This window comes from Salvelinus sp. IW2-2015, linkage group LG18 (genome assembly GCF_002910315.2).
Source record: "Salvelinus sp. IW2-2015 linkage group LG18, ASM291031v2, whole genome shotgun sequence".
NCBI lineage: Eukaryota > Metazoa > Chordata > Actinopteri > Salmoniformes > Salmonidae > Salvelinus > Salvelinus sp. IW2-2015.
In genome coordinates, this window is record NC_036858.1 from 66,143,762 (window position 1) to 66,165,646 (window position 21,885).

Below are 21,885 nucleotides of genomic sequence, written 5' to 3' on the forward strand. Positions count from 1 at the left end.
AATGAGGCCAGTCAGTACTCCATGACAACAAAATCATAAACAACAGAGTAGGGCTGGCTAATAAGTCCTTATTTTTGGCGTCATGCTCAGGGAAAACATTTTGGCTAATCTATACTTCCATATGTCCAAGTCCTATTCTTGAAGATCAAGGGGTATAACATTTATTGGAGTGACTGGAATTCTGATACACTTAGGTTTTTAATGTAAACATTTAATTTAATCATATTATTATATGTAATAAAAAGCAATGGATTAGAAGAAGCCTACATAACCAACCCAGAAAATTTTACATCCATATATCGGCAGTTATGTAAACTTTAACATTGATTTATCTTGCAATAGATGTCGTTCAATTGGTAACATACATTTATTTTTGATCACTGCCAAAGGTGCTTCTAAGTATTGAGTGAATACTTATGTAAATTAGATATTTCTGTATTTCATTTTCAATACATTTGCAAAAAATTCTAAAAACATATTTTCACTTTGTCATTATGGGGTATTGTGTGTAAATGGGTGAAAAGTAAATACATTTAATTAATCCATTTTGAATTCAGGCTTAAAGAATAAGATTTTAATGATAACATATTTTGTTACGATCTTACTTGGCCTAAAAACATTGCCATGTTCATTTGTGTTCCATCTTTTGTGAATGTGGAATTTGTATAGCGCCTCATAATCATCACACATAACATAGCCGGCACGGCTATCATCATCCCATTTTACCATTTCACCAAATCTTTACCAAACATTACTTTTCTGGACCTCCCTTCTCTTTGTTTTCAAATCTCCTTTTCGTAGCTTTTGTCTTATTGAATTAAACTCCAACATTGTCCCTTTTGCCTTAATGTATTAACATTGGCTTTTTCTGTCCGTTTCCAAAAGCGTTTGGCAATTGGCTTGTAGGTTATTTGGCACGTGTAAAGTTAGTCTCTAAAGCTTAGGTTTACGCAGTAATGCCAGATAGCCTAAAAATAATGCTGAGAGATATAAATTGCACAAGAACGCTACATTTATGCTTTTTTTTAATGTATTGTTTTGTCTTTATTCAAACCGTCCGGCACCCACACAATATTTCATGACCCTAAACCCACCCGCCCCACTGATACAAACCCACCCGCCCCACGGATATAATCACAGGGACCGAGGGATATGAGTCAACCCACACATCACTAGCACACACTCACAAGCACGCGTGCGCACACACACACACACACACACACACACACACACACACACACACACACACACACACACACACACACACACACACACACACACACACACACACACACACACACACACACACACACACACACACACACACACACACACACACACACACACACACACACACACACACACGCACACACAAACGCACACACACATGCACACCACGCACACACGGACACACGCACACACGCGCACACACATGCATACACAAACACACACACACACATGCATGCATACACAAACACACACATACACACACACACACACTGGCCATCAGCAGCCATCAACAGCGCAATGGGGCAATTACTATACACTCACACTGAAATGGCACTTCACAAATGTAACACTGACATTATCCAGCCCAAACCAGAACAATCAAAACACACAGACAGCTCATAATAGGATTACACAAACAGTTGTGCAACTCTCTGTTCTGTGGTTGCAGCTTTCATGAGAAATAAAACAGAGATTATAATTTTTGTGTATTTTTCTCTCTTATATTATCCGCAATTACTCTGAGATTCCACAAATGATTGGCATCAGTATTACAGTTTATTTTTTATCGCGTTTGTACTATTTTCACAGCTATGTGTACATTTTCACAACTCTTAATACAAAACTCCAAACTGGTCACACGCTGCCAGTCTTTCATTGAAAAACCCTGTCATTGTGCATTCATCTCTCACCACACAACCATTGATTCAAAAGATAAGTTTATTGTGAAATGTAATGAGAACATTGGTTTAATCACCAAAATCCCAAAAAGTATCTTTTCATTTTAACTACCACTTAATCCAATAGCGAACAATGCAAGATGTGTTTCAAATCGGCAATTGCTGAAAATACTATGCTACAGTATTGCAAATTACAGTAGATTGCACAGTTTTCACATTAGGCAATACACTTACATTACCCAACAAAATTGATAGAAAATCTATCATTTCCATGATATATATTCAATGTGTAATCAAAGGTGTGATCAATGAAGACATCCTCTACAATCATTAATGCAAAAAAAAGAAATATATATATTTTTCAATTGCAACCACCACAATATTTATTGTAGATGTACTGCTGTAATCAAATTAAAAAAACTAAATTAAACAAATCAAATGAAGGAAAATAAAACATAATGTTTAGCACGCATTAATTTGCAAAATCATATCAAATCATAGTTTATTTGTCATGTGCGCAGAATACAACAGGTGTAGACCTTAGAGTGAAATGCTTACTTACAAGCCCTAACCAACAGTGCAATTTTAAGTAAAAAATAGGTATTAYGTAAACAATAGATAAGTAAAGAAATAAAAAAAACTGTAAAATGACAGTGAAAATAACAGTAGCGAGGCTCTATACAGGTGGTACCGGTACAGAGTCAATGTGCGGGGGCACCAGTTAGTCGGGCTAATTGAGGTAATACATATGTACATGAATGTATATTTAAAGTGACTCTGCATAGATGATAAACAGAGAGTAGCAGCAGCTTAAAAGAGGGGTTGGCTGGACACAATGCAAATAGTCTGGGTAGCCATTTGATTACCTGTTCGGGAGTCTTATGGCTTGGGGGTAAAAGCTGTTGAGAAGCCTTTTGGTCCTAGACGTGGCGCTCCGGTACCACTTGCCATGCGGTAGAAGAGAGAACAGTCTTTGACTGGGTTGGCTGGGGTCTTTGACAATTTGTAGGACCTTCCTCTGACATCGCCTGGCGTAGAGGTCCTGGATGGCAGGCAGCTTAGCCCCAGTAATGTACTGGGCCGTACGCACTACCCTCTGTAGTGCCTTGCGGTCTGAGGTGCCGTACCAGGCAGTGATGCAAGCCTGTCTTGAGCATTTGGCCATAAATTCTCATCCACATCACAGTGAAAGTCCTCATTGTTCTGGCACTGCAGAAAAAAACTTTTGGCATGGCGAATTCAAGCTTGACATGGGTTGCATTGATGTTGTCGTATGCCTCATCCATGGCCAGAAGGAGGGTGGCATGCTCATGGGGATGGCGATCGTACACCTTCCACCATGCACTAGGGTTGAGGAAAGGAGAGTACGAGGGCTGTTATAGGGTCATGAATCACAATGACATAGGTGACCCCTTCACCTTCATAGGCCTGCTCAATTTCATTCAGAAACACAATGAGGTGTACAGCATTGTAGGATCCTAGTAATGGCCTACGTCCTATCACATCATCTTCATCAATAGCTGCGCACATGGAGATATTCCCTGTCGTTGTCCAGGCACTTGGACGGTTGCCTGTTGGCCGATGAGGTTCCACCCAAGGCACCGAGTTTTGACCAGAGATATACTTGTGATGGTTCACAGCAGCATCAAGCACCATCATCCTCTGAAAATACATTTTGGTTAGTTATTTGTAGGGTATAGTTCGAATATGATATTGTGAAGTAGCATGTGCATCAAATAGTAACAGTAATACAGTATATAGAGCTGTACCTGAACATACTCGCCCCACAGTTGTTTCACCCGGTTGTTGTTTCTCTCAAAAGGCACCAGGTAAATGTGTTTCATAGATAACTGGTGCCTCTTCAAAAGGCAGGCGATTGTTGGTAGGCTGATCGATGCCACATTGGCAAAGATGTCATTGTTTTCCTCAACAGCCTGCTTTAATTCGGACAGCCATATGTCATTCCTGGCCCTCAACATTTCCACCACTGCCCACTCCTGCTGGTTGGTCAGCACACGGCCATGGGGTCTTCTGTGAATTCTAAGGGTAGAACAGTAAGAATACTCTAATATGTTTTGTGAATTTACATGCATTACAATATATAATGTACTGTAAATGTAATGGTAAAGCATAGTGCATATCTTGAAAACTTACCGGTTTTCTTGGCGAAATTTCTCATAATCGGATTGACAGTTGATCTTTTCAGATTGGAGTGTTTACAGACATATTCCATCTCTCCCTATCCCAGTCTGCTGTCCCCACATGCTTCAAGATGTTCACCATTGTTCAATCCCCATCGTACTGCACACTGCCCTATCCCAACTGGACAAGAGGAATACCTATGTAAGATTGCTGTTCATTGACTATAGCTCAGCATTCAACACCATAGTACCCTCCAAGCTCATCAATAAGCTCTGGGACCTGGGTCTGAACCCCACCCTGTGCAACTGGGTCCTGGACTTCATGATGGGCCTCCAACTCAATCATCACGTTTGCAGACGACACAAAGGTAGTAGGCCTGATTAACAACAGTGACGAGACAGCCTACAGAGAGGAGTTGAAGGTCCTGGGAGTGAGGTGCCAGGAAAATAACTTCTCACTCAACATCAACAAAACAAAGAAGCTGATCGTGGACTTCAGTAGACAACAGAGGGAGCACCTACCTATTTACATCGATGGGACGGCAATGGAGAAGGTGAAAAGCTTAAAGTTCCTTGGCGTACACATGACTGACAAACTGAAATGGTCCACCCACACAGACAGTGTGGTGAAGAAGGCGCAACAGCTCGTATTCAACCTCAGGAGGCTGACATTTTTTTGCTTGGCACCTAAAACCCTCACATACTTTTACAGATGCACATTTAAGAGTATCCTGTTGGGCTGCATCACCGCCTGGTATGTCAACCGCAGGGCTCTCCAGAGGGTGGTGCAGGCTGCCCAACGCATCACCGGTGGCAAACTACCTGCCCTCCAGGACACCTACACCACCCGATGTCACAGGAAGGCCAAAAAGATCATCAAGGATAACAACCACCGGAGCCACTGCATGTTCACCCCGCTATCATTAAGAAGGTGAGGTCAGTACAGGTTCATCAAAGCTGAGACCGAGAGGCTGAAAACAGCTTTTATTTCAAGGTCATCAGACTGATAAATAGCCATCACATGCACCTTAGAGGCTGCTGCCCTATAGACATAGACTTGAAATCACTGGCACTAAAATTATGGAACACCAGTCACTTTAATAATGTTTACATATTTTGCATTACTCATCTCATATGTGTATACTGTATTCTATTCTATTCTACTGTATGTTAGTCTATGCCGCTCTGACATTGCTCGTCCAAATAGTATATATTCTTAATTCCATCCCTTTACTTTAGATGTGTGTGTATTGTGTATATTGTTGTGAAATTGTTAGATATTACTGCACTCTTGGAGCTAGAAATACAAGCATTTTATTTTATTTTTGAATTAATCTGTCAGCCTCTGCCATGGTAAGGCCTCTGTTTACTACATGGTCAACGATGACGGCCCGGACTTCATTAGACACAACAGTTCCCTGCCGCCTGCCTCCCTCTCTCTGATGTCCATCTCTTTGACAGGGCCCATGCCCACCTCTTTGACCTCTTTTATGGGGCCCGAGCCCACCTCTTTGACCTCTTTTATGGGGCCCATGCCCACCTGTCTGATGAGCCCCTTTTCCACAAGCTCTTTGATTTCTTCCTCTCCTTTGCTTTCTATCCTGCTTTCTATCCTGATCCATGCTGAAAGAAATTGCAAGTGTAGAAATTGCAGCTCACACACCCCCTTTTATATGGTGACCAATTTTGGTTACCACTGTGTGAAATCATTTAGCAATATGGAGTAGTCATTATATATGGTTATCATGTATCATAATGTAATTTAGATGTTTATACTTCACAAACACCCATTTTATTTATTTCAATCCATATACTGTGTATTAGACAAGACAGTTTAAAATCTATAGATTTACCAAACAGTTAACTGGTTAACCATTAAGCACAGTTGGAATAAGTGATGGTCAAATGAGAAGAGAATCATATGAAAAGTATTGTGACCATTGCATTCTGAAAGGCAATTATTGAATTATATGAAAGGTATTTCTAGATGAAACATTGATTAGGTTTGGTGAAAAGTTACTGTGAGATTTTGTGTTTTGTACTTAAAGTACCAGTCAAAAGTTTGGACACACCTACTCATTCAAGGGTCTTTCTTTATTTCTACTATTTTCTACATTGTATAATAATAGTGAAGACATCAAAACTATTAAATAACACATATGGAATCATGCAGTTACCAAAAAAAGTGTTAAACAAATCAAAATATATTTTAGATTTTAGATTCTTCAGTGTAGCCACCCTTTGCCTTGATGACAGCTTTGCACACGCTTGGCATTCTCTCAACCAGCTTCTCCTGGAATGATTTTCCAACAGTCTTGAAGGAGTTCCCACATATGCTGAGCACTTGTTGGCTGCTTTTCCTTCACTCTGTGGTCCAACTCATCCCAAACCATCTCAATTGGGTTGAGATCGTGTGATTGTGGAGGCCAGGTCATCTGATGCACAAATCCATCACTCTCCTTCCTGGTCAAATAGCCCTGGAGGTGTGTTGGGTCATTGTCCTGTTGAAAAACAAATGATAGTCCCACTAAGCGCAAACCAGATTGTATGGCGTATCACTGCAGAATGCTGTGGAATCCATGCTGGAATCCATGCTGTGCCTTGAATTCTAAATAAATTACTGGTCGTGGTGATGTTGGTTGTGGTGATGGTGATGGTATGGTAGAGGGGGCAGCAACCAGCCCAGCCAGACAATTTTCTTGGAGGAGTTGCAATTTAGAATTTAGAGTCTGGAGGAGCAGATGGACGGCAAGCAGTCAGACAGCTGCTGTAATCAACTTATCCTGAGACCTAGTCATGAATCAGTATCAGAGAGAGAAAGTGAGAAAGAAGGAGAGAAAAAAAAGAGAGGGAGAAAGAGAGATAGCGAGAGCAAGATAACGTGTGTGTGTGTGTGTGAATGCAGAGACAGTTGTGGTTGGTGGTCTTCTGTTTGGTCTGCATACAGAGGTTTTTATCTCATTACAAAAACTGACGATTCAATCATTTATGGCACACAATCCTCTTTTCTCTCTTCACTTTATCTTCGATCGATTTAGTATACATAAACAAAGACACATACACTGAGTGGACAAATCATTAGGAACACCTGCTCTTTCCATGACATAAATTGACCAGGTGAATCCAGGTGAAAGCTATGATCCCTTATTGATGTCACCTGTTAAATCCACTTCAGTTAGTGTAGATGAAGAGGATGAGACAGGTTAATTAAGGAATAATTTTTCAGCCTTGAGACAATTGAGAAATTGATTTTTGTGGATGTGCGCCAGGGTGCAAGACAAAAGTGTCTTTGAACGCAACCTGGTCTCAGAGCATTTTGTATTTTTCTGTATGTAAATCTGAGACACATCATTTAACATGATATGTTACGTTTCGTATGGTATGTATTAATTTGAGGATGTCCATCACCCATTTCCAGTGGAGACTGGTGGGAGGATCTATAGGAGGATGGGRTCATTGTTATTGCTGAAATGGAATAAATTGAACAGTGTCAAACATGTGGTTTCAATATGTTTGATGTGTTTGATATGTTCCACTAATTCCATACCAGCCATTACAATGAGCCCGTCCTCCTATATAGCTCCTCCCATTGGTCTCCACTGCCCATTTCGTATTATATGTTATGAATTGCAATACATATTTTATGTTACACATTTCCAGAATGTACAATATGCTACAAATTTGCAAAAGGTATGTTAAGTTACAAATTCAAGCTAGGTGACTAACGTTAGCTAGGCTAGGGGTTAGGGTTAAGGGTTACGTTTAGGAGTTAGGTTAAAGCGTTAAGGTTAGGGAAAGGGTTGGCTAAAAGGGTTAAGGTTAAGGGAAGGGTTAGCTAACATGCTAACTAGTTGCAAAGTAGCTAAACAGTAGTAAATAGATGAAAAGATGCTAAAATACTAAAGTTGTTCGTGATGAGCTTCGACCTCGCAACCATTGGGTTGCTAGATGTTCGTGTTATACACCCACCCACCCTACCTTCGTCTTTGCCTTAAGTAAACATCTGTCTTATGTAACCATACCAAACTTAACATATCATGCTAATTTGAGTGTCCTGGGGCGGCAGGTAGCCTACTGGTTAGAGCGTTGGGCCAGTAACCGAAAGGTTGCTGGATCGAATCACTGAGCTGACAAGGTAAAAATGTGTTGTTCTGCCCCTGAACAAGGCAGTTAACCCACTGTTCTCCTGTAGGCCTTCATTGAAAGTAAGAATTGGTTCTTAACTGACTTGCCTAGTTAAATAAAGGTAAAGTAAAACATTTATGTTTACTATGTTACATCTAGTCTATGAGACCAGGCGGAATGGGGTATGGTAGTAGATGCCAGGCGCACCGGTTTTTCACTCCCAACAGTTTCCCGTGTCTATCAAGATTGGTCCACCACCCAAAGGACATCCAGCCAACTTGACACAACTGTGGGAAGCATGGGGGTCAACATTGGCCAACATCCCTGTGGAATGCTTTCGACACTTTCTAGAGTTCATGCCCCAACAATTGTATGTTGTTCTGAGGTCCAAAAGGGGTGCAACTCAATATTATAATGTAAAATCACTTCTTGTGGTGTTTTCACTTTGAACAAAAACAAGGGGGTTGAGCCCTGAGGCGCCTTGGGCTGGCCTTATGGGATAGATATGTCTTTGCGCTAATCCCCCCTATTCGAAGGAGTCTGCTGCCCTGGAGGTGGAGAAGAAGTAAAAGTCACTTGCAACCTAACGTTACAGCCGCCAGAAACAAAAAGAGCATGCAGACGAAACCAATAAGCATCATTCTCTGTTCTTGGATCTGAATCAACTCGACCCCAAAAGAAACATGGAAGTGAGAAGAAGACTGCTCAAGACCAGATGCTACTGAAATAACAATTTGTTTAATGTTTTCCCAATGTCAACCTATAATGCACAGGATAGCTTGGACCTGTTGGATGGAGGAAACATCAGCCATTGATGAGGAACATCCTAACCCTTCAGCTACATGCATCACCATCAGCATTGTGCCAATATGACTTATTAGTTACTCCAGCAGTAGTCCAAGTCATCCATGGTTCAGTTACTCCAGCAGTAGTCCAAGTCATCCATGGTTCAGTTACTCCAGCAGTAGTCCAAGTCATCCATGGTTCAGTTACTCCAGCAGTAGTCCAAGTCATCCATGGTTCAGTTACTCCAGTAGTAGTCCAAGTCATCCATGGTTCAGTTACTCCAATAGTAGTCCAAGTCAACATGGTTCAGTTACTCAGCAGTAGTCCAAGTCATCCATGGTTCAGTTACTCCAGCAGTAGTCCAAGTCATCCATGGTTCAGTTACTCCAGTAGTAGTCCAAGTCATCCATGGTCAGTTCTCCAGTAGTAGTCCAAGTCTCCATGGTTCAGTTCCTCCAGCAGAGTAGTCCAAGTCATTCATGGTTCAGTTACTCCAGCAGTAGTCCAAGTCATCCATGGTCAGTTACGCCAGCAGTAGTCCAAGTCATCCATGGTTCAGTTCTCCAGCAGTAGTCAAGTCATCCATGGTTCAGTACTCCAGCAGTAGTCCAAGTCATCCATGGTTCAGGTTCCTCCAGCAGTAGTCCAAGTCATCCATGGTTCAGTTCCTCCAGCAGTAGTCCAAGTCATCATGGTTCAGTTACTCCAGCAGTAGTCCAAGTCATCCATGGTCAGTTCCTCCAGCAGTAGTCCAAGTCATCCATGGTTCAGTTACTCCAGCAGTAGTCCAAGTCATCCATGGTTCAGTTACTCCAGCAGTAGTCCAAGTCATCATGGTTCAGTTCCTCCAGCAGTAGTCCAAGTCATCCATGGTTCAGTTCCTCCAGCAGAGTCCAAGTCATCCATGGTTCAGTTCTCCAGCTGTAGTCCAAGTCATCCATGGTTCAGTTACTCCAGTAGTAGTCCAAGTCATCCATGGTTCAGTTACTCCAGTAGTAGTCCAAGTCATCCATGGTTCATTACTCCAGTAGTAGTCCAAGTCATTCATGGTTCAGTTACTCCAGTAGTAGTCCAAGTCATTCATTGTTCAGTTACTCCAGTAGTAGTCCAAGTCATCCATGGTTCAGTTACTCCAGTAGTAGTCCAAGTCATTCATGGTTCAGTTACTCCAGTAGTAGTCCAAGTCATCCATGGTTCAGTTACTCCAGTAGTAGTCCAAGTCATCCATGGTTCAGTGTCTCCAGTAGTAGTCCAAGTCATCCATGGTTCAGTTCCTCCAGCAGTAGTCCAAGTCATCCATGGTTCAGTTACTCCAGTAGTAGTCCAAGTCATCCATGGTTCAGTTACTCCAGCGTAGTCCAAGTCATCCATGGTTCAGTCCTCCAGCAGTAGTCCAAGTCATCCATGTTCAGTTACTCCAGTAGTAGTCCAAGTCATCCATGGTTCAGTTACTCCAGTAGTAGTCCAAGTCATTCATGGTTCAGTTACTCCAGCAGTAGTCCAAGTCATCCATGGTTCAGTTACTCCAGTAGTAGTCCAAGTCATCCATGGTTCAGTTACTCCAGTAGTAGTCCAAGTCATTCATGGTTCAGTTACTCCAGTAGTAGTCCAAGTCATCCATTTCAGTTACTCCAGTAGTAGTCCAAGTCTCCATGGTTCAGTTACTCCAGTAGTAGTCCAAGTCATCCATGGTTCAGTTACTCCAGTAGTAGTCCAAGTCATCCATGGTTCAGTTACTCCAGTAGTAGTCCAAGTCATCCATGGTAGTTACTCCAGTAGTAGTCCAAGTCATTCATGTTCAGTTACTCCAGTAGTAGTCCAAGTCATCCATGGTTCAGTTACTCCAGTAGTAGTCCCAGTCATTCATGGTTCAGTTACTCCAGCAGTAGTCCAAGTCATCCATGTTCAGTTCCTCCAGTTGTAGTCCCAGTCATCCATGGTTCAGTTACTCCAGCAGTAGTCCAGTCATCCATGTTCAGTTACTCCATAGTAGTCAAGTCATCCATGGTTCAGTGTCTCCAGTAGTAGTCCAAGTCATCCATGGTTCAGTTACTCCAGCAGTAGTCCAAGTATCCATGGTTCAGTTACTCCAAGTAGTAGTCCAATCATCCATGTTCAGTTACTCGCAGTAGTCCAAGTCATCCATGTTCAGTTCTCAGTAGTCAAGTCATCCATGGTGCAGTTACTCCGCAGTGTTGATGCTGATGGGAGAAGAAAAAATTATAGCAATTAAATGTATTGAAATCACTTTTTAGTGCAAGTGTCAATGGCCTTTCCAAACCAAGTTTTCATAGTATTGATTCTCAATTCTAACTACATTCATTTCTCAAGTCTCATCAGGAAAAGGGAAAATATTTGTGTGAGAATAATGTCTTCCATTCTGTATGAACATAACACACATTGTTACTTCATAGTACACGGTACACTGTTGTCATGTACACCCACTGTATCCTGTACAATGCAATACACCTCATTATATCCTGTGCATATGCCATACACCCCACTGTATCCTGTGCATATGCCATACACCCCACTGTATTCTGTGCATATGCCATACACCCCACTGTATCCTGTGCACATGCCATATACCCCACTGTATCCTGGTGCACATGCCATACACCCCACTGTATCCTGTGCACATGCCATATACCCCACTGTATCCTGTACACATGCCATATACCCACTGTATCCTGTGCATATGCCATATACCCTACTGTATCCTGTGCATAATTGCATATACCCCACTGTATCCTGTGCACATGCCATATACCCCACTGTATCCTGTACACATGCCATATACCCTACTGTATCCTGTGCATATGCCATATACCCTACTGTGTCCTGTGCATATGCTAAATAACATTGATTTTGATAACATAATATGGATGGAAGATATGGTGCTGTGCTGTAACCAGGGTAACATGCTTATGTGACCTTCCTATGACTTGATGGCCCATAGTCTACCAATATGTCATGCAGATGAGATATTGTTTACTTGACTGACCACACTGGATGTTCATTTTTATTTATTTAGAATTTTTTATTTAACCTTTATTTAACTTCATTCAGTCGTTCTAGTGGGTAGTTAACACTGGGTAGGAATCAATACTGTACTGTACATAGGCAGGCAAGGTGCTGAACAGGCAACAAAATAATTATTGAATCACAAAGCATAACAGAGTATGCATACAGCATTTCTTACTTTGATTGATTACCAACAAATAATTAATGAATCACAAATCATGACAGAAAATGAATAGAGCATTTCTTACCACTCTTTCAGTGTTGGGGTTGGTACAGCCACAACTTGTTCAGCCTGAGGTTCCCTCCAGATCAGACTCTCCACCAGTATCTCCCTGAGAAACACATGTTTGTGTAATGTTACTGTATCAAATGTTATAGCTAAATGCCTTTTCTGGGGTGATTCTGTGCTGAAAATACTGTCGACCACCTAGCTAGCATTATCATCTCCAAACCAAACACACTATCATGTCAACATCTGCATGTCTAGCTTTAACTCGCTAGCCTTAGCTAGTTTAAATAAATAACATTTTGCTTAGGGTCCCCAAAAGGCTCTGACTGCATGTGTGGGTATGACTGTGGATACGCTGACCCACGAGCCACTGCGGCCACTCATGATGAGTTCAGATTTTCTGTGGCCCTACCCCCAACAAAATTGCCATCCTTTTTAGGATCATACCGATCAGAAAAAGCACTTCAGATTAACAAATGTGCCGTCCCACTTTTGACAGAGTACCTTCAAATACTGATATGCCACAGGGGTAGTAATACATCTGGAAATATTATTGTTTGGAAGTTAGTACAAAACCCATTTAAATATGCCTGAAAGTTAATCATATGGGGTTGCATTTGACAAAACATCACGTGTCAACGTGAAAAGATAAAAAAAAAAAACAACAGCTAAGAAAATGTTCCTCCCATCTGATATCATGCCTGTTTCAGCAGCAGTCCCGTTTTCTCCTAACTCGATATAATAGACAGCAAGGTGAGCCAAGCATCACAGCGTTTTGAAACTACCACTGCCATCCACTTTACATTCAACTGTTCATTTAATTGGTAAAGGTATGACTGCAGTGTTACAGCAGTTAATTTAATTGGTAAAGGTATGACTGCAGTGTTACAGCAGTTAATTTAATTGGTAAAGGGATGGCTGCAGTGTTACAGCGGTTAATTTAATGGTAAAATGTAAGACGCATGTTACGCAGTTATTTAACTTGGTAAAGGGATGGCTGCAGTGTTACAGGCAGTTTAATTTAATTGTAAAGGTATGCTGCAGTGTTAGGCAGTTCATTTATTGGTAAAGGATGGCTGCAGTGTTCAGCAGTTAATTAATTGGTAAAGGGATTTCTGCAGTGTTTACAGCAGTTCATTTAATTGGTAAGGGATTTCTCTGCAGTGTTACAGCAGTTATTTAAATTGGTAAAGGGATGGCTGCAGTGTTACAGCAGTTATTTAATTGGTAAAGGATGGCTGAGTGTTACAGCAGTTAATTTAATTGGTAAAGGGATGGCTGCAGTGTTACAGGTAGTTTTAATTGGTAAAGGGATGGCTGCAGTGTTACAGCAGTTAATTTAATTGGTAAGGGATTTCTGCAGTGTTACAGCAGTTAATTTAATTGGTAAAGGGATGGCTGAGTGTTCAGTCAGTTATTAATTGGTAAAGGGATGGCGCAGTGTTCAGCAGTATTTAATTGGTAAAGGGATGCTGCAGTGTTACAGCAGTTAATTATTGTAAGGTTGCGTGTTACAGCAGTTAATTTAATTGGTAAAGGGATGGCTGCAGTGTTACAGCCAGTTATTTAAAGTTGGTAAAGGGATTCTGGCAGTGTTACAGCGGTTAATTTAATTGGTAAAGGGATTGCAGTGTTAAGCAGTTAATTTAATTGGTAAGGTATGAAGCAGTGTTACAGCAGTTAATTTAATTGGTAAAGGGATGGCTGCAGTGTTACAGCAGTTAATTTAATTGGTCATGGGATGACTGCAGTGGTACCTTTCTACTCATGCTCTTTACACCAACAAGGAATGGTGTGTGTCCATGCGTGCGTGAACCCCACCGAACCTTGTATCTGATTCTATGCTTTTATACCATTGTTCTGTTAGCTCATGTTGTGGCTGGAAGCTAGTATCCTATCACAACACCATCTGGAAATGAATTGTATCAGCCTTTTCTGTTTCTCTGTGGAACTGCAATCATATAAAAGACAGAATACGGAACGGCTTCAATTGAAAATGTTCTTATGAAAGTTCAGACCACAAAGAAGTTCAGCTGGCTTTATTGGCCATTTAATATTTAACACACAGGCTAGGAAAGGAATCTATGCCTCCCACCACCGCCTGGTGGGTGGAAAACAATTAAACAAACCAACGAAAGCAGTGTTAAACAATCCCATTACTGTGAATAATGGGTTTAAAATGCTTTTCATGTGATTGGCTTTGGGAGTGAAGGGGTTGGTGTATAGAACAGAAAGCACTCAGCTGATTGGTCCTAGAACTATGACTCAGGAGGTTCCGTCAGGGATGACCTTCAATCTTGAACAGAGAGCTAGGAGTTCAAAGGTTGTAGATTAATTTACCATAGCCATCGTCTTTCATCAGTTAGTTCACGTGTAGTAGTTAATGGCAACGCGGTCATGTTAGAATGACGACATCTGTCGGAAGACAACGCTATTACCTCAATTCACAACTAAAATTAAATGGGATTATGTCATCAAATTCAATTAGTATGACTATTTGTTGGCCAGATTTTCTTCCGATTTTCTTGTGCTGTTTCTGATAATGCCTGAAACAATACTGAACACAACATTACGCTAACTATTCCAGATTGTACTGTACAGTATGTAGATTGAAATACACATTTAAATAAGGAAACTCATGGTTACATGATTTTCAAATGTGCATAACATGACTGAGGGAAAGGACATTGCATTATGTGTGGACAGAGGACTTTGAGAGTTATTCACAGGGGGCTTGTTAACTCACAGGCTAGAAGTTGGGTGTGACCCAAATGGTGCCCTATTCCCTATGTGGTGCACCACTTTAGACCACAGCCCTATGGGCCCTGATTAAGAGTAGTGCACTTTACAGTATAGGAAGTAGGGCACCATTGGGGGGACATACTGTACGTTATCAGGACGTTCATACTTCTCATTAGCATGGAGACTACTTTGACACCTGTGGAGCCAGGACAACGATGACATCAAATGAGACTTTTAAAGAAAAGTAGGGAGGATTACAGAGAGAGAGAACAAGAGGCTGAAGGGGAGATAAGAAAATGCATGTGGGTGATATACAGAAAGAATGAGAGAGGGAGTGAGGGAGGGAGGGAGGGAGTGAGTAAGACAGGCAGGGTAGGGAGGCATGGGGGGAAAAAAAACTAACACGAAATGCTGATGTCATGGGTGACAATGTCTGTATCCCAAATAGGGCTCTGGTCAGAGGTAGTGCACTACATAGGGAATAGGGGGTCATTTGGGACGTAAACAATGTTTAATAGATGATCTTCAGAGCCATGGCTGTGCATTCATCACACATCACCACACTGTCCTGGCACAGCACTGCTCTGCCCATCTCAGGTGGTGTGTGTGTGTGTGTGTGTGTGTGTGTGTGTGTGTGTGTGTGTGTGTGTGTGTGTGTGTGTGTGTGTGTGTGTGTGTGTGTGTGTGTGTGTGTGTGTGTGTGTGTGTGTGTGTGTGTGTGTCGGGGGTATCAGCCGAGGCCTGGGGGCGAATAAATGACTGTCCGTCCGGCAGTGCGTTAGCAGATGAAAAATAATGAATCGTGAAGAAAGAGGGATGGAGAGAAGGAAGCAAACAAGGAGAGATGAGTCTCATGCAGTCATCCTCCTCCCTCCCTCCCCCTTCCTCCCCCTCTCTGCCTCCCTCCTTCACTCCGTTCCCTCCATCTTATCCTCCAAGCGAATGATTATGGAGTCTGCCAACTCACTGATACATGGAAGATTCTATTAACACCTTAGGCTGCTCGAGCGCCACTGTACCACCTGTCTGCTTCTCCGGCCCCCCTGGGAACTCCTGGCTGACAGGCACCCAATGGAAGAACCACCAAAGACAGTGAGGCAGCTGTAGGAGACTTCTCACAGCTATCTGTCCACACATACACACCTTGCTTTGATATCATGACTGGGAGAGACTCATTACACATGGACATGCCTGGTTCTCCAGCCAGCAAAATATTCCATTTAGCAGAAGCTTTTATCCAAAGTGACTACCCTCTGTAGTGCCTTTTCCCTATGCAACAACCATTTGTCCAAATGTCCAAATGATAAAACATTATTGCGAGAATGCATTACAATAAAAGGAATAACAAAGCTTGATGACATACTTTTCTTTTTCTGTTTCATTTCAGAAATGGAGCAGAGGAGTCCATTTCCAGGGGTTTTATTTTTATAAACTTCTCCTGTGTTTGCCCCCCATTTTTTGATAAATACCCCATCATAGTAATATTTCCTTCATCATATCCCCCCACGATACCTTCCCTCATTTCCACCCCCCATGTACCTGAAAACCATTTCTGGCAACCCTGTTCTCGCTACGGTTAGGCAGTAGGCTTGTATTTGGGTGACGATCTGTGAGATGATAACATTTTATTTGCTTTCAAAAATTGTAAACATCTTGTCAAGTCATGTGCTCCGGTTCTTGTATACACTGTAAAAAGTAGTTGCAGATTTTGATGAAAAGTGGCCAAACTAAGTAGATATTTTCCGGGGAATGGGCGCAGTCATCTTTGACTTTGTTTATTTGTGTCTTATGCCGCATTCAAAATAACTGGGAACTCTGAAAAATACAAGGTCAAATCATGACATCTGTGATCTTGAAGTTTGAGCTCTTGAAAGAGGCCCAGAGTTGGAATTCCCAGTTGGACGACCGTTCAAATCTGTTTTTCCCATTCGGGGCAAATTTTTTCCAGTGTTCCCAGTTGTTTTGAAATCACTGAAGTTGGAAGTCTGAGATTTCTAAGTTCCCAGTTGTTTTGATTGCGGCATTATTGTGAATTGCATTCTTGGATTAGGGAGTTTTCGCTGTGTATGTTTGGCTGTGGATATGTTCAGTGTTTTTTATTTTTTATTTATTTTATTTCACCTTTATTTAACCAGGTAGACCAGTTGAGAACAGGTTTTCATTTACAACTGCGACCTGGCCAAGATAAAGCCAAGCAGTGCGGCACAAACAACACGACGTTACACATAAACAAACATACAGTCAATAACACAATAGAAAAATATATATACAGTGTGTGCAAATGTAGTAAGATTAGGGAGCTAAGGCAATAAATAGGCCATAGTGCCAAAATAATTACAATTTAGCATTAACACGAGTGATAGATGTGCAGATGATAATGTGCAAGTCGAGATACTGGGGTGCAAAAGAACAAAAATAAATAACAATATGGGGATGAGGTAGTTGGGTGGGCTATTTACAGATGGGCTGTGTACAGGTGCAGTGATCGGTAAGCTGCTCTGACAGCTGATGCTTAAAGTTAGTGAGGGTTAGTGATGCTTGGATGATGAAATTTGCATTCATCTTTTACAATAAATGGTAAAATTGAGGAATAAAATTTAAGACTTTTAATTTCCATCAGTGAAAAACATATATTTAGATTCTGTTCAGACAACATTGGTGTTTAGAAGCGTTTGTTGCGTCATATGTCCTGTTGCTACTGTTCCAATCACAAATATGTGATCGTACGTGTCAAAGGGTTAATATTAGATTTTTTGCACCAGCTGTTCTTGACAAATAGACACAGACCGTCACCCCTTGTCTTACCGGAGGCAGCATCTTGCCGATGCATGGAAAACCCAGCCAGCTGTATGTTATCCATGTCGTTGTTCAGCCACAACTCAGTAAAACATAAGATATTACCGTTTTTAATGTCCCGTTGGTAGGATAGTCTTGATCGGAGATAATTCAGTTTGTTATCCAATGATTGCACGTTGGATAATAGAACTAATGGTAGAGGCGGATTACCCTCTCGCCGTCGAATCCTTACAAGGAACCCCGACCTACGTCCCCGATATCTCTCTCTTCTTCATGCGAATGACAAGGATTTGGGCCTTGTTTGGTATCTGAAGTAAATCCTTCAGGTCCAGTACGAGGTGAGTAATCAATGTCCTGATATCCAGAAGCTCTTTTCGATCATAGGAGACGGTGGCAGAAACATTATGTGCAAAATAAGTTACAAATAACGCCATCTCCTCCGGCGCCATTGAAACCATCGGAAGCCTAATAAACAACATGCTTTTTCCAAAGATTCATAGTGTGGACCACACAATGTGTCATCACGTGACTCCAAGTTTTCGATATGATGGTTATTACATACATTTTTGCGCATTAAAGCATTTTCACCAATATTTCTTGCATAATTCATTTTACCAAAACAAAAAGATCCCATCTTATCTAACGTATTTTGTTTGGTCGACAACTGGATAGTTTACCGAAAAATATTCTGTTTCCAGCAGGCCTGTCCTAAAATTTTTTTTTATCCGACAAGTACTTTACTTGCTTAAAAAGGTTGAATGGAAATCTGGTTAGAGGAACACTCTATGGTAAGTTTTTGTACTTTCCTTTCCAAATCATTACAAAAGCTGTATGAGTGCAGCACAGATGAGAGACATCTATTGTTCATGTGAATGGTGAGAGCAGGCTGGAATGGTGATCTCATACCCTAGTGGCATCCCACTGGGAACACACTGGTTGAATCAACGTTGTTTCCAATGGGATGGAGAATATTTTGGCCTGCAAAGTTTCAAACAAGCCTGCAATGTTTCAGTCCTGCGGAATTGCAGGACTGAAAAGATTGCAAGATATTTAAAAGCCCTGCAAAGTTTCATAAAAGACTGCAGAATATTTTTTAAGATTTACAACGTTTCAAAGACACCTGCCAAGTTTCATAAAAGGCTGCAAAATACGTCAATTGCTTGCAAAGTTTCAGACGCCTGCGAAGGCCTTTGAAATATTTTGCAGCCTTTTATGAAATGTTGAAACTTTGTAATATTCTACAGAAACAGGCAAGGTTCAAAACCGGGAGGACTAGAAAATGGAGAATAGCAAAAAGCAGGAGAACGGGAAACCGCTGGTTGACTTGGAAAACATACAAGACGAACTAGCACAGAGAAACAGAAAACACAGGGATAAATACACTGGGGAAAATAAGCGACACCTGGAGGGGGTGGAGACAATCACAGGGACAGGTGAAACAGATCAGGGCGTGACAGTTTAATTCATTGGTGACACTTAACCTGGACTAGATCCATACATAATATGCCCTCTCCTTCAAGAAGACCTGTGTTTGATAGATTGACTGACTGCATCTTTCCTCTTAGTGTGTGTGTGTGTGTCTCAGTGTGCTGTTATGCTATCACACAGCAGAGGTTTAGAAAAGAGAGAATAGATCACACAGTACACATTATTCATTTATTAGATTGCAGACCTTTGAGTTCCACTTTGAGAGGCTTTTGGTCTTAATATCTCTTCCTGTCTTTTACTTTTTTCATAATCAGAATTGGTTGTTATTGTGTCCATTTGATCTTACAGATAAGAATAAAATGTAAATTCCATGTCCAGAATCTACATGAATGATGATACCAAACGTTAATCAAATGAAACCAAAATGGCTGCCTTGTAACATAACAGGTGGTATCCAGACATGTCAGTTTGAGAGAGAGAGAGCGAGAGAGAGAGATTGAACAGGGGAATAATCTCTTCATCCATCTGTAGAGGAGCTAAATCAACCCTGCACAATGTCCCCCCCTAAGAGCATTGATTATAGCGGTGGCCAAAGTCCAAACCAGCCCAGATTTACTGCAGAGTCTGCAGCTTTATACCTCAGTAACGCAGCAAGATTTTAATTGGAACTCAGTGATAGGCTGTGCCTCATAATTTCCCACCTGGACAATACAATGCTGGCTGTAGGGCTGTCGCCATCTGGGCGGTCGCCCACTGTCCCGACTCTTGGCATGTCCTTTATTTAATCGGAATGACTAATTTGAGCAGACTTTGAGAGGGATGCCAGGGCAGGAATTAGAAGCTTTTGGAGAGGAGGTTTAATGGGTTCAGTGGCCAATGCCAATAGACAAACTGGGCCTATCATTATGTCTACAGCCGTTTATGACTTTGTATCAGACCATCATTAACCTGGTTAAAACTACTGGGCAGCACAAAGTATTCACATTGGATGAAGTCAACTTTTGGGCAAAGATTTGCATGTATGAGTCAGCCAATAGGGAGGAGGTAAGTGAACTGGCATTGTGGTGCCAGGACAGGAACCTGTCCCTCAAAGTCAGCAAAACAAAGGAGCTGCTTGATGTCTTCAGGAAGAAGAGGAGGGAACATGCCCTGATCCACATCAACAGGACTGCAGTAGAGAGAGACAAGTTTTAAGTTCCTCAGCGTCCACATCACAAATGATTTGTCATGGACCAACAACACCACCACGCAAGAGGTTCCCAACAACGTCTACAAATATTACCGCTGCACCATCGAGAGCGTCCTGACCAGTTGCATCCAGGTCTGGCTCTGTCCATGACCGCAAGACCCTCCAGCGTGTGCCACATTTCTTCAGGTCTGATACCAACAGGCTTAGAGAATCAGTTTGATGGACTTTTGAAGTGGACTGACRACCTTCACTGACTCTCTGCAACTTAGCACACATGCACTCACTTACTCCCTCACTCACTCACACACCCACACACACATCACAACTTCTGTTACCAGAATCTTATTTACTATTATATAAAACTGAAAAATGTAAACACGTGCCCCCCCATCAGATAAACGTGTAACTATTGTACTATAAATTGGGCTGCAAGAGGAGCCGTTGCTCCTTCGGCAATGAGTATTTTTGTTTTTCCTCTGGGTTAAATAAGTAACATTTTTTAATAAATGTAGTAATTTCTGTAAATAATGAATATTTTTGTGAGGAATATTTATCACAGTAAAGGAGAAAGTGCATCTCTGTTTCTACCTCCCTTGTCGTGCATTGACCACATACACAATCCTCTTTGGGTAGCCATGTCTTTTTATGTCTGCCGGTTTCTATTGCCAATTGGTGGTCACTCAGCCTGTACTCTCTCTCTCCCTCTCTCTCTCACTCTCTTTCGCTCTCTCCCTCTCTCTCTCACTGGCTCTCTCAATTCAATTAAATGTAAGGGATTTATTGGCATGGGAAACATATGTTAACATTGCCAAAGTAAGGGAAAACCCCCATGAAATGAACAAAAATGAATAGCAACTTATTGGCTTTGGGCGAACCATTTACACAATCACAAATACCACTCAAAAGGATGGCAGTTCATCAAACCATATTGCAACTGGAACATTACAAATGCCAAGTGTAATAAACCAAAAATCCCATAGATGGTTAGCGCGCTCCACCGTAGATTTCCATATGGGAAATGGTCATAGTCAGGTCCCAAGGGTCAGTTTTTCAAAAATGCTTTTTTTTGTTGTCAATTATACATATGTAGTAACCGTATGGACATACATTTGTCTTATTTTATTGAGTTTGTCCATAAGGCCTATGTTTTGTCCATTTGCCATATACGATCATAGGAAGTCAGCTTCCGAACCCAAAGGTCAGTGAACCATGTCTAAATGGCACAATAAATATCCAAATGCCATATATAAATATTGAAAGTACGAAAATCAGGATGTTATGTCCATTTGCCATATATGATCATAGGAAGTCGGCTTCCAAACCCAAAAGTCAGGGAACCATGTCCAAATGGCATAAGAAATGTCCAAATGGCATATCTACTGACCAAATGATATATATCACTATGTTAAGCCCTGAATCAACTTAGAAGGTCTATTTGTCATGTTTGATCATAGGAACTCATAGGAAGTAAGAATTTTTCGTTGATGTTGATTCAGTATGTCCATTTCGTAATTGGAA